General features: G+C 41.8%; 1 protein-coding gene across 2 annotated transcripts in view; it reads right to left on the reverse strand.

Annotated features, from left to right (window-relative positions):
• TTYH1 (tweety family member 1) overlaps positions 1-13939 on the reverse strand; it is a 311500-nt gene that overhangs the window by 119339 nt on the left and 178222 nt on the right. The window lies entirely within an intron of this gene.

A 13939-nucleotide genomic window follows, 5' to 3' on the forward strand; every position in this document is an offset into this window, starting at 1 on the left:
AGCAGAAAATGTGGATAGGGGGATGGTAAGCATACCCTTCAAAGTCTTGATCTGACAGCGCTCCTGTATTAACAAGCTGGTGGCACTGTCCTGAGTGCTGTCCCAATCTAAAATCACTTCTCTCTGTCACCAACTTGCACAGCAGCCTCTGAGTATAAATGGTGTGAATGGCTTTGGTTATCTTCCTACCCATTGATTATGTATGAAAGGGATTTGAAGGTAAATGAAGCTATTCATATGAATGTAAAAAGCTGAAGTTAGGACAATGGTGACCCACCACTGTACTCACTCCCACTTCAGAGATCAGAACTATGAATGGATTTGCTTACAGACACAAATTCGCACAAATTTACATAAATGTAATAAAAAAACACACATTTTAAACACAAGGCTTTTTACTGGCACTTTTTTTTACATGTAACAATCATTTTTTTACTTTGCTAGAAAACTACTTAGAACCCCCAAACATTATGTATTTTTTTTAAAGCAGAGGCCATAGAGAATACATTGGTGGGTTTTGCAAATTTTGTTTCATGTCACACTGTAAATGCGCACTTTTTCAAACACATTGTTTTAGGAAAAAGTACACTTTTTTGAATTTTAATGCAAAAAAAAAAAAAAAAACACAATACAAAACCCAATGTATGTAAAATATAAAAGATGATGTTATGCCAAGTAAATTGATCCCAAACATGTCATGCTTTAAAATTGTGCACCCCCGTGCAACAGCAACAAACAACGTAAATTTTACTATCCATAGACAATGCTTTAAAAGCCTTTATAGGTTACCACTTCAGAGGAGGTCTGGTGCTAGAATGACAAATAATACGTGTAGCGCTAGTGATTGATAAAAAATGACATGTGAATAAAATATGAAATTATGTGAAAATATGCACCGCTAGTGAATGACATAGAGAGATACAGCTAATAACATAACACTGAATGTGCATAAAGTCCATAAATAATGTCCAGCATGGAGATAAGAGCCGATCTTCCCAAAACACAATAAAAAGGTCACCAACAAATGTGATAAAAAATGGCCGCTTAACAGATTGTAATGGCTTCCAAATGAATGGAAAAGCCAATAGCACTTATGAGGGATATTACCCCCCAGGCATAAACCATCAAGAGAATCCATTCAAGTAGGCTTCCAGGTAAATAAGCAGGTTCTGATAAACATGAAATAAATACAAGAGTGCATAGTATAATACAGTCTAAAAAGGTTTCATTTATTGTAAAGGTGTGCACTCACATGATGTACAAATCGAGCATGTAAAACTCCAAGGAGAGTGTAACAGATCCCCAATACTTGGACCAAGTATTTCTGTCTTAGGTCTCCAGAATCTCACGTGATGCAGTGACCTGGTCCCTCAATCCCCCCCCCGCCCACCAAACATCAGCCTAAGCTCGATGAAGGGTAAAACAAAAGACACTTTATTCAACAACTCACTTCCAATATATACAGTCTCATGTGTTTGATTTCATTATCATATGCAAATGCAATTGCGTACAGAACATAGTAAACATACCTTGGTCATCTGAAAAAAGACAATAGGTGAATGAGACTGCAACATTATCATAATTAACTCAACAAACAACAAGCCCAAAACATAGCCGAATACGCATTCCTAGAAGTGTGAACACACTCCACCTCTAAACAGATGAAAGCAGAAGACATAGGCTCTCAGACTGCCCGTCTCCATTTTCAACACACATTATTATAACTTAAGTGTCAATTCACATCCCCCCAGTATACCATAGCTGAGTCTTATGTCATTATCATCTGTTTAGTCTCTCATGGTGTGAAGTCCTTTGTTGAAATATGCAGTTTAGGCCCAAAGTCTGTGTCACTTGGGGTGACAGGGACTTGAATTCAAGATAACAGTACTCCAAGGGTCCCCCATCATACATCCCCCAACCAGAGCCGCGCTCCCCTACAAACCAGGGCCGTAGTCCGTGGGCAGGAGGCTGGCCTCCACACTCCTCCAGTAACCCGTGACAAACGTCCCAGGAAATTCGGCGCTCGTCACATATATCCCTCCTCCTGGGGAGACTAACCAGACCCCAGACCTCCAACTGTTTTGGGTCTGTGTTAGTCTGGTGTCTTTTGCAAGGCTGTGCCATGCTCCAGAGGGCCTACTACCCTACGTCCCAATTAAAATATCCGGGGTCACCAGCTATAATCTACTCCAGAGGCATTCCATGCTTGCTGGAGGGGCAAAATCAGGGTGGCATTGGCCCCCATACTAGGGAGTTGGGGATCTGGATCAATTGCCCAGCATCTTTGTAATCCAGGGGTGGAGGCCACGGCCCCATCCACCCCTTCCATGCCAAAAGCTGCATGGAATGGTGGGCACTGGGCAGATACAAGTGGGGTTCTGCCCGGCTGCCACCTCTTCCGCTGGGTAGGCACTCAGCTGCTGGGACAAGGGACCTACAATTGCCTCTCCCGCTAGTGCTGGCTGGTCCTGGGTAGTAGGCACGACCATCTCCACCCCAGTGCTGTTGGCTGCTGCTGGGACGAGGGACCTACAATCACCTCTCCTGGTAATGCTGGCTGGTGCTGGGTAGTGGGCACGACCATCTCCACCCCCAGTGCTGTTGGCTGCTGCTGGGACGAGGGACCTACAATTGCCTCTCCCGGTACCGCTGGCGGGTCCTGGGTAGTGGGCATGACCATATTCACCCCCAGTGCTGTTGGCTGCTGGTGAGACAAGGGACCTACAATCGCCTCTCCCGCTAATGCTGGCTGATCCTGGGTAGTGGGCACGACCATCTCCACCCCCCAGTGCTGTTAGCTGCTGCTGGACCAAGTCTAGGAGGTGTTGGTAGTCCTGTTCCAACCCCCACTCGATGATAACCAGGTAGATGAAGTCTAGTCTCAGCTCCAACAACAACTGGACTGGTAGCATCCTTCTCTGGTAATAATAAATAGCTCAGAACCGCAACATCGCAGGACTGCCAAAATCATCATCCTCCTCCATGGCCTTCAACAACAGGCCTGGGCCATCATAGCCCCCCCCCCCCCCTCTGGTTGAATGCCTTCTGCCAACCAAGTGCCTCGTTGGACTGCGTACCACCATAGTGCCTAGGATGAGTCGTCCAGCATAATTTCTCTCTGGAACAGGCGTCAATGGTTGTTCTCCCAGGATAAACATCTGTTGGCTCACTTGTTCCTGCCAGCGTTGCACTGTACTTGGAAGCTTCTCTTTCTGCCGAAGCTGTGCTACCTCCATGGACTCCTGCCATAGTTCTTGCATTTCATATTTTCTCCAGTTCCCCTTGTCCTTAGCTGACATAAGGCCCTGTTCCTTTGCCAGTATGTCTTGTAGTCTCCGCTGGAACTCCACCTCATATGGGGACACTGGCTGGGGGCTAGCTCGCTCCATCTCCTGAGTTCCTCCTTAGACCGAGATGCTGCTGGGCTCCTGACTGCATTCCTGGTTTGGGATCTATTCAGAGAAGAATCCCACCGCTTGCCACCAGTGTAACAGATCCCCAATACTTGGACCTATGACGAACGTCCCAGCAAATGGGCGTTCGTCACAGAGAGAAAGTAAAAATCTGCAGCATTCCCGAGTAAAGATGGCCGAGGGGCGTGGTGACATCACGTCTGATCCCAGCTTTTTACTTTCTGCAGCTTTTTACATGGGGAGGGGCAGGGGCACGTACATTTTTTTAATTAATTATTTTTATTTTTTTTTTACACTTTTGCTTTAATGTTTTTTTAATCATTTTTATTGCTGTCAAAAGGGATGTAAACATACTTTTGACTGGCTGCAATAGGCATATGACAGGTACACTTTATGGAGAAATCTGGGGTCTCTGGGGCTTACTTTAATGAACAGCTGATCAAAGCTGATCCCTGGTCACTTGGGTCTCTCGTGGGACATGAGTGCTCGAGTAAACTGCGGAAGGTGGTGTGAGGGGGGGGGGGGGAGTCCCCTCCTGCTGCTTATAGCAATCTAGCATCTAGTTATCCCCTAATAATGCTTTTACAGGAGAGCTGATCACTGGCTCTAAAAAACGATACCAGGGTGATGCCGGCAGGCATTATCCCGGTACAACCACTGGAAGACTGACGACGTACAAGGTACGTGACTGGTCAGCTGTGGTAAACATAGAAATAAAAATGTTCTTTATAATTTTTTGCATATTTTTTGTTGTATTTCTTTAAAGAGCCATCAACACAAGCATGTGCCCAGTGTTAAAACTACAAAAGTTTCTGTTTTCTAACTAATTTTTCCTAATGAATTAGCTACTAAATATTTTAAGAGAAACTCTGGTAATTTCTATAAAAATTAAAAATCAGCAGCTAAAAATACCATAGCTGCTGACTTTTCATATGCAGATGCTTACCGTCCCAGGGATCCGCTCAGGCAAAGTGGAAACTAGGGGGGCATATTCCCCAGGCACCGCATCAAGAGGGGTGCTGCTGATCAGTGTGGCTGGTTGGGGAAATTACTAGAACCAATCTTCTGTGTGGCTCTCCCTGCAGCAGCTGAAAGCTGGCATGTCATCCTTTCTCCTGCCAGCTTACAGCTGCTGTGGAGAGAGCCACACAGAAGATCAGTTCCAGTAATTTCTTCTACTTGCCGCACTGGTCGACTGCTTTGTCCACATGTGATTCCCTCTGTTGCCTGGGCTCCTGCTATGTGCCACTGCCCCCTGCCATGTGCCTTACATGCAATGTGCTCTCCCCCCATAACTTCCCTCTACTCCTGCCACCTGCTGCAGGGCACAAGAGATCCTCAGATGGAGAGTGCTGGAACGGGGTGTGGGGGGGGGGGGGGTGGGGGGTAAATATATCATACCTATTGACTCTTCCTTTACTTAATGAGCACAGTGAGTGATTGGTATCAATAACCCACTGCGTTTACTGATAACTAAAGCATAGTAAACTGTGTTTAATATGCATCAATTTGTGAATGAACAGGATGCCTCAGAGCACCTCCTATTCATTCATCTCCAGTGCAGCTGATGTTGCAAAAAAGGGATTGGGGAATCCATGTCCCCAGTCCCTTTCTCTGTCAAAAAAGTGAAATGTATAAAACAATTAAACTATTATAAAAAAAATCAAATATGTAAAAAATAATAAAAAATTCTAAAAAAAAAAAAGTGTAAAATGAATACAGGGAAAAGAGGGTCAGTGTATACAGGGGGTAGTGTGTAGAGAGGATGGAAGAGTGTGTATAGGGTGTGATAAGGGGCTTTTAATAAGCCAGCCATGACTGTAGAATAAGGGGATTTCAAGCCTCACCTCCACAGGGGATTAGAAGGGGCATGGCCGGAAGAAAGATCAGCGCACAGAAGCAGGCCTATTAAAAACCCGCTTCTTTGCTATCTTTTTTTCCCATTGGCGCCCCTCTCTCAATTCAAGTGAGCCTTGAAATTGCCTCATTCAAACCTCACCTCTCTCAGGTGAAATTCTCTCTCAGGTTGGGGGAGCACCAAACTTAGTCTTTGCCCCCTTAAAAGAATGTCTAGCTTTGCTACTGCACCCGGGTCGGTTCTTTGCCAGTCTTTGGGTCCCCAACGCCTACCGTTGCCAACCTACCAGATCGAAATTTACTGACACAACACCTAAAATGTACTGGCACAGCCAAGATTTTACTGGCATTTCTAAAAGTTACAAAATTACAGTTTAAGTGCAAATTTCAGTATTTAGGCTACAAACAAGTACAATAGACAATTGGCAATGTGATTGAATGCAGATATTAAGGCAAAAAAATTATTCTTATTTTATCTTCGATATAGATAGTAAGTAGCACAGGGACTCAGGAGGGCAAGAAATTAGAATTGGTGCTCACACACATGAAATTGACTCTCGCAGTCACACTGACAGCAGTGAGCAGCAGCACAGATCACCACCACGACACGTCCCCTCCTGAGTCACAGTGACAGTCTCTCTCAACGGCAGGTGGTTCTTTCAGTCCACTTCAGTCCAAACTTCACTGACAGTCCCTCTCCCGCCTTGCCTTGCTCCCATCCCACAGACCCGCACACAAGGCTCTGGCCACCTTGCTCGGCTCCCTTGTACCATGACATCACACCAAACGCTCAGGCACCATCTCCACCAGACCAGTCCCCCACTGATAAGCGTCATAGCCTTATTTTTTACTGGCAACCTTTCCCTGCCACTGGCATTTACTGGCAGGAGAAAAGTGCCAGTTTTTTACTGGCTGCCAGTAAAAATACTGACATTTGGCAACACTGCCAGTGTCTCAATCTTGGATTTGGCAGCTGGCTATGAATTCCTGGTGTTTCACCATATGTGGATTTTCCCTCCTAAATATATCGGATGAAGATCTTTCCAGCAAACAGGCCATTCTCTTTTGTCTCCTAAAATAGGATGATAACCTGTATGCTGGAAGGATCTTTATTAGTGACTTATTGACAACATAGATGGGAACTTATTTGAGTATACTACCAGATATATTTAGGAAGTGGATTCCACGTGTAATGTATGTCCCCTGCTTCTTCCTTTAGGGTTTCAACAATCGCTTCATTTGTAGCTATCCTCTACTGGTAAAGTGTTAAGGATATCAAACACTACTAAATCACTGATATTCTCCTATATCTGACATCTCCCTTGTGAACGCTTGGTGCTGGAGATCCCTAGAACATGCTTTTCTTGGATATAAAGACAGATTGATATTTGTTTTTAACGATCAACTCAGGGGTACTCCTGAAGTTGCTGATAGAAAGTTCAATGAAATGCGTAGAGTCTCCACTCCTAAGGACTCCAATTATGTGATGTCCTACTGAGGGAGATTTACTAAAGCTGATGCACACAGAATCTGGTGAAGCTCTGCATAGTTACCAATCAGCTTCAAGGTTTTATTGGTGAAGCTTAATTAAACAAGCTGAAGTTAGAAGCTGATTGGTTACTATGCGCAGCTGCACCAGATCCTGTGTGCACCAGTTTTAGTAAATCTCCCCCAATGTGACAAAGAAAAGATAAACACTGTGTGGTTTAAGCCAATAGGCGTGGTTACATTAGATACTTTTTATTCCTGTACGTGGTTTTCCTAATATGAATTTTTTCATGTTTAATAAAATGAGGATTTTGTTTATGTACCAAGAAGCGTGTTACTTTCTATGTATTTGATGTATGTTGATTATGGCTGTCTTGTTATTCATTTAATTTGAATAAAATAAAACTTTTATTGGAAAAAAAAATGAGGATTTTATTATAGAAATAAAGTAGTGTGTGTTTGTTTGGCACCATATAAAAATCCCTGATTTAAAAATAAAGAGAATTTTGATTTTGCAAGCTTATTGGGGATGTTGGTACTTATGACAGCATGTAATACAAGAGGTCCTTATGTTCAATAATCATTCTATGAAATTGGGTGCCAGTCACATTGGATACTTTAAAGATTATTTTATGGGACCATAAGCTCAAGGAAAAAGAGTTATGGTACAGGACACCCAAAAGTCAACAAAAAGTCAATACAGAAAGAGGAATCTTAAGGGAAATCTGAGAGTGGCAATCTGTACTCTTAAGACTGTTGATCAGCTTTGGGCAACACAAATACCCTTGCTCTGAAGAAAATTTTGTGTAAAAGGGTTGTCATTAATTTATCAGCGTCAGGTTCAAAGTAGAGCCCTAGTTAGCATTGTCTAGGGTGTACAGTTAGCAGGGATTCAATTTTATCATGAAGAAATTGTACAAATAACTTTTCAGTTGAGCCATCAGACTTTCAGTAATGTCCACCGACAGCAGCTACTACCCAGAATACTCCACAGAAACAAAATATCTTCCCTCTGGTGCTCCAACAAAGCTCAAGCTTCACTCCTCCTGGATATACCTACAAGCAAGGCAGTGCAAGTCCTTCAGGCCCAACACTTAAGCTCACTCTTGGCTTCACCCTCCCCAGGTAGCAGGCCTTGGAGGTAGAAATCCCCAACACAACATTCTTTTCTGGCAACAGCCCAAAAAGCAAGTACAAGTAGACCTTTTTAAAAGGTCATCCTAAATATTTATATTTTCCGACAATATGCAGCTCTAGCAATAAACATCCTAGTGGTTAGCTAGGAGGAGATAAATATTCATAACTCCGAGTTCTTAATACCTTTTATTCTTGCTTTATTGTCAAGGACACTCCCCAATAGCAGGCAGAAGCAAACAATCTGAGCATATGGAAAACCTAATGAAAAATTCAACCCTAATTACAACAGTAAATTTAAACTAGGGACACACCTGCTGAAGGCAAGGGAACCAGTAGGAGAATGACCAGACTCATGTTACTTGCAATATATCAGTGTATTCTTGCAAATTGATAGCAGCAGCGAGAAAATGTACAGTTTTTCCAAAACCATTTTATCTATAATTTTACCTTACAGTTATACAAATGCAGTAAGCAATGGCTCCAGCAGAAAAATGACCAGGCTCCCAAAAGTTCAAATTCGTCTAAATTATCTGATACGTTTGAAATGGGCAGGAAGAAAGTTACTTCACAATAGCAGCAGGAAGATAAACAGTCCCTTGATAGTTAGGTTCTACTGAAATAGAATTTTAAATCTCCTGTATGCATATAGATTACCTTCAGTGCATTCACAGGACCCGGCATCTAGTAGTTGAAATGTAAAATAAATTACCTTTCCCCCATTTTTTTAAAAAATTTCTTTATACAGTATCAAGGCAGTTGATAGAATTTTGAGGAAGCAGGGCTGGAAATGGAGATGGCTGTCAAGCAAGAAGGGCAAACATTAGAGGTGAAATGCACACTCAACAAGGCAGCCAGTGTAACACTGTGTACCTCTGCTGTGGAGGCCTTTCTCTCCTGTCAGGCAGATGATGAGACCGTGGTAGTCTGTAACCTCTAACAGTGGACAACACTGAAAAGACTGACTCATTTGGGGACAACTGCCCTCGCCTTCTACTGGAAAAACCACTGCATCCTGCAAGGGGGGCAACAGAGAAGCAGCAGGACACAGACCAGACAAGGAACCTAACAATAATCTGCCTTAAATCTTCCAATAAATTGTTTTCATTTTGTTTCTTCCTTTTTGTTGCATCACAGACAAATCATAGAACAAAATCTGCACTTGTTATATTCTGCTATTTTAAAACCAACAGGTCAAACTAGAAAACAACATCTAATGCCTGCAGATTGGCTATATCACCCCAATGTGCTGGCTCCAGTTTAATGACGCAACTACTATGATTAGAAGATTCTGCCAGTTAAGAGCCGTTTTTCTGATTCCACATGCCTAGGTGAGGATGTGAGGATTGTTCTATCTTTCTAACAGTGCATGGAGCCATTGATGAGTCCTCCCCTAATGTGATTTGAAGGATCTATAATCATAATATCTGGATTAAGTGGATGACCTAGTATATCTTTGATTCATCATTCTGCAGTGTTCAAGAAACTGTTATTACTTTTAGTGGGTGGAATTTTGTTTGTAAAAGGTATACCTTAGTTTTTAACCTGTGTTTTTTTTTTTTTTTTTTTTAAGACACAAAACACAGCTAATATGCAAAGGTATATCTATTATTCTTGTTTATTATACCCCTACCTTTCCCCTTTACTAAACAAGGGGAGCAGTATAATAAACAATACTGTATTGTTAGTAACACAACATGGAATGTACCCTTGAGGTTCTAATATTAATAATAGGGCCAAGATATATACCTTGCAACTACTGGCCAGTCAGCCTAACATCAATAGTATGTAAACTTTTGGAGTGGATGATAAGGGACTATATTCAAGAATTTGTGGATGAAAATGGTATCACTAGTAGTAACCAGCATGGATTTCTGAAGTTTCATTCATGCCAAACCAACCTATTACCTTCTATGAGGAAGTGAGCTGTCATCTAGATGAAAGAAGGCCTGTGGAAATTGTGTATCTAGATTTTGCCAAAGCATTTGATACAGTACCCCATAAACACTTAATTTACAAACTCAAAGGTCAGTTGACATTGATGACAGTGTATGTACCTGGAAAGAAAACTGGTGTTCAGAGGGTAGTGATAAATAGCATATATTTAGAATGGACTGGAGTTGAGCAAGAGGGTCCCCAGGGCTCTGTCCTGGGACCAATCATTTTTTATCGGTTCATAAAAGATATAGAGATGGGTATAAATTGTTTAATCTCAGTGTTTTCTGATGATACAAAGCAAAGCAGAGTAATAACCTCACAACAGGATTTAGCAAGTTTATAGGAAGACTTCGATAAAATATAGGAGTGGGCAACTACATGGCATATGAGGTTTAATATTGATAAATGTAAAGTATTGCACTCGGGGGCTAAAAATATGAATGCAAGTTACTCACTAGGGAGAGAACCACTGGGGGAATGAAGGAGGGAAAAGGATCTGGGGGTCCTAGTAGATCACAGGCTCAGCAATTTCATGCAATGCCAAGCTGCAGGAAGCAAGGCTAGCCGACAATAAGCATGCATTAAAAAAGGTATCTACTCAAGAGATAAAACTATAATTCTACCACTTCACAAAAGTCTGGTTCGGGAACATCTTGAGTATGCTGTCCAGTTCTGGTCACCAGTCCTCAGGAAGGATGTGCTGAAACTGGAGAGATTCCAGAGAGGGGCAACAAAGCTAATAAGGAGACTGGAGGATCTCAGTTATGGGGAACAACTACAAATATTAAACATATTCTCCCTGGAGAAGAGGCACTTACAAGGTGATGTAACCGCAATGTACAAAAATCTAAATGGTGATTTTAGTATAGAGAGAACGTTATTCAGCCTTAGGTTGTTTAACAACACATATAGGCACTTAATGAAGTTGGAAGAGAGCTGGTTTCTTGTGTTATCTCAAAGAGCCCTCCTAGTTTTTAGCTTGGATTACAGATCGATAAGCATTTATGTTGTAGAGATTTGAGAGTAGTAGTGGTTGTGTAGTTTAGCAAAAGAAACCAGGCTGACAACAGTGTTTTTGTGGGCTGAGTGTTGTCAGCCCACAACAGGGCTTAAGAGCTGAGTGCATTTCTGGCAGATCAACAGATATTTTTCTGTACATGCAGTGTATTTAACAGGATAAATCAGAGAGAAATGTGCATGTATTGTAGAGATGCATATACTTTTTTTATGTTGCCTTGACATATGCCTAAATCCCATTTATTATCCCCTATCTCAGACCCCAATTCAACAAGAAGCCTTTAGGTTTCACCAGCTTTCTCAGAGAGACAAGAGAGAAAATAATGAGAGCCTTTCGTTGTTTTAATTACTGTGTAGCCTTCTCTCCTTTAAGATGCCTGTATTTTGTTTTTTTACATCCAACTTTCTCTATCATTAACAAAGCCTGAATAAGATAATGACGTAGCTTTGTCGAAAACACACAAAAATGGAAAAGAGCACTTTCTGCATTTCTCTCAGCTTAAGCAAAGAAAGCTGTCACAAATGTTGCTGCAAATGTAGTAAAAATGAAAGACGTGAATATTTTTGCATCTCTTTGACTAATTTTACATCTTATTTAAAGCATAAAGCTGGATTCTCATGTTCTCAGTGATTGTTTTGACAGCAAGGGACCTGCTGGGGAGAACAGTGGTTGTCTTTAGTCTAAATGTTACACAGCACTAGTGTAGCACCGATACTGATACTGTTGCCAATACTGAGCTTTTGCTTAGTATTGACAAATGCTCTGTTACCTGAAAGTGATACCTTTGCGGTGCAATCTGAACCCATACAAAATGAATAGGCTTAAAACCCAGACTTGTCATAGTGATTTCAGCCTGGGTTCGCACAGAAGCAGTGCGGGAAACTGCATGCAGACAGGAATCGCACCACACTCCTGTTCCAATCGCATGCGATTCTTTGCAGTGCGATTTGAGGCTATTCATTTTCAATGGGCTCAAATCGCACTGCAAAGGTACCGGTACTCGGCATCGGCAAATACGTAACCAAAATTATCGGCGCTCATACTTGCCGGTAAAAAAAAAAGTATTGGTGCAACCCTACACAGCACTATCCCCAAAAATGTACATGTGAGCCAAGTAATTTAGGGTGCGCTTGGCAAGAGTTAGAACTGCCCACCAAATGCCTCTTTAAGGCTAGGTTTACATAAATAGCACAAAGTTCCAAGTATTAATGCACCATTAACATGAAATAACTTTAAGCGCTACAAGCTCCCCTAGACTGAAAGCTCCATGGTATTTTCAAATTTGTGAAAAGCAAAACACTGAACTGTATTAAGTGACTGTTGCAAGATACAGCAAAACCTTGGTTTGAGAGTAACTTGGTTTAAGAGCGCTTTGCAAGACAAGCAAAATTTTCAAATAAATTTTGACTTGATATACAAGCGATGTCTTGATATACAAATAGCCTCAAGTCACAGCTAAGTATAAAAGAGAAGAGAGGCACCTCTAAGTGTAGCAATATGGTTATATTTAATGAAGGTACAACATTTAGCAACTCACATGGTTGATGATTGGAACAGGCACATCTAAGGATCCAGGCATCAGGGGTAAAGCTGTCCACATAGACCATCCTCCACACCGCCATCTACGTCATCCCTTCCATGCTGCCTCTCGCTATCAGATCGCTTTACTCCAGGGTGGTCTTCCCGGTCAGGATTACAGAATGGCAGCCGGCGGTGCAGAAGATAGTCTATGTGGACAGCTTTACCCCGGATGCCTGCATACTTAGATGTCCCTGTTTTATTCATCAACCATGTGAGTTGTTAAATGTTGAACCTTCATTAAATGGAACCATATTGCTACACTTAGAGGCGCCTCTCTTCTCTTTGATACTCTGTAGCTCCTGCTGGATTTTGCTTCTAATCCCCTTGTGGAAGTGGCTATTTGTGGATGGACATTTTATGGTTACACAACCTATCGCAATGCTATAATCTTTTTATATGGGCTATAAACTGAAGGACATATGAATAAATGGTTGTGGAACAAAGCATCTGAGTTTCCATTATTTCTTATGGGGAAATTTGCTTTGATATAAGAGTGCTTTGGATTACAAGCATGTTTCCGGAACGAATTATGCTCGCAATCCAAGGTTTTACTGTACATTTCTAAATTAAGGAGAGGAAACAAAACAAAAAAAATCAATGGATTCACTTTATACACAGTAGGAATATATACAAACCTATTTATTGAAATTGTATGTAAAAAACTGAAAAATTGTCTACTTACCTTTTCTTTTGCCAGTGCACCTTTGTGGCAGCTTAAGAGGGATTAATGCTCCATCCTCTCACACCCATAGGATAAATTATGTTTAAATTATTTCCAACTGAAGAAAGCAGTATGCTTTGTAAATATAACAAGCCATGAGATTGGGAGGGAATTATTGTAAGCTGCCACAAAGATAGGCAACAAGAGAAGAAAATTGCAGAAACTAAAGTATACAATTTTCTCTTTTCCCGAGGCATCAAGTCAGCATACAATGGAATTTAAATATCACAAAGGAAGATAATGCAAGAAAAATGTGTTAAAAAGTAGCAGATCCAGCATCACTGACTACGGTACGGTATGGGAAAAACATAATTTCTTCTTTCTCCACTACTAATTAAAGTACAAGTCTGGCCAAAAGCTAACTATGCTTAAACCTACTCCCACCCCCATTCTAAGCCTTATTCAAACTACCCTGTAAAGAAAAGATGTGTATACTTACCGAATCTAAGGGCACTCTGGTCCAGTCACATGATCAGGTCCCAGCACCAGCTTCAGTGTAGAGGACGGGCAGCGGACAACAAATGCCCTATAGTAAGACTGTGGGTGATGTCATTGCAATGCTCTGCAACCGTTGTCGCTGCTCTCTCTTCTCCCCTGAAGCTGGCCGCTGGGGAGATCGTGTGACAGGACCGGAGCGCCCATAGATTAGGTAAGTATACACATCGTTCCATTACTGGGTAATTAGCAAGGGCTTAAAATGGGGGTAAGAGATTTAAAGTGGTTGTAAAGGCTCAAGGTTTTTTTACCTTAATTCATTCTACGCAGTGCCTAGGATCATCCGGATCACCT

Source organism: Pelophylax lessonae (genome assembly GCF_965119305.1).
Source record: "Pelophylax lessonae genome assembly, chromosome: 12".
Classification (NCBI taxonomy): Eukaryota; Metazoa; Chordata; class Amphibia; order Anura; family Ranidae; genus Pelophylax; species Pelophylax lessonae.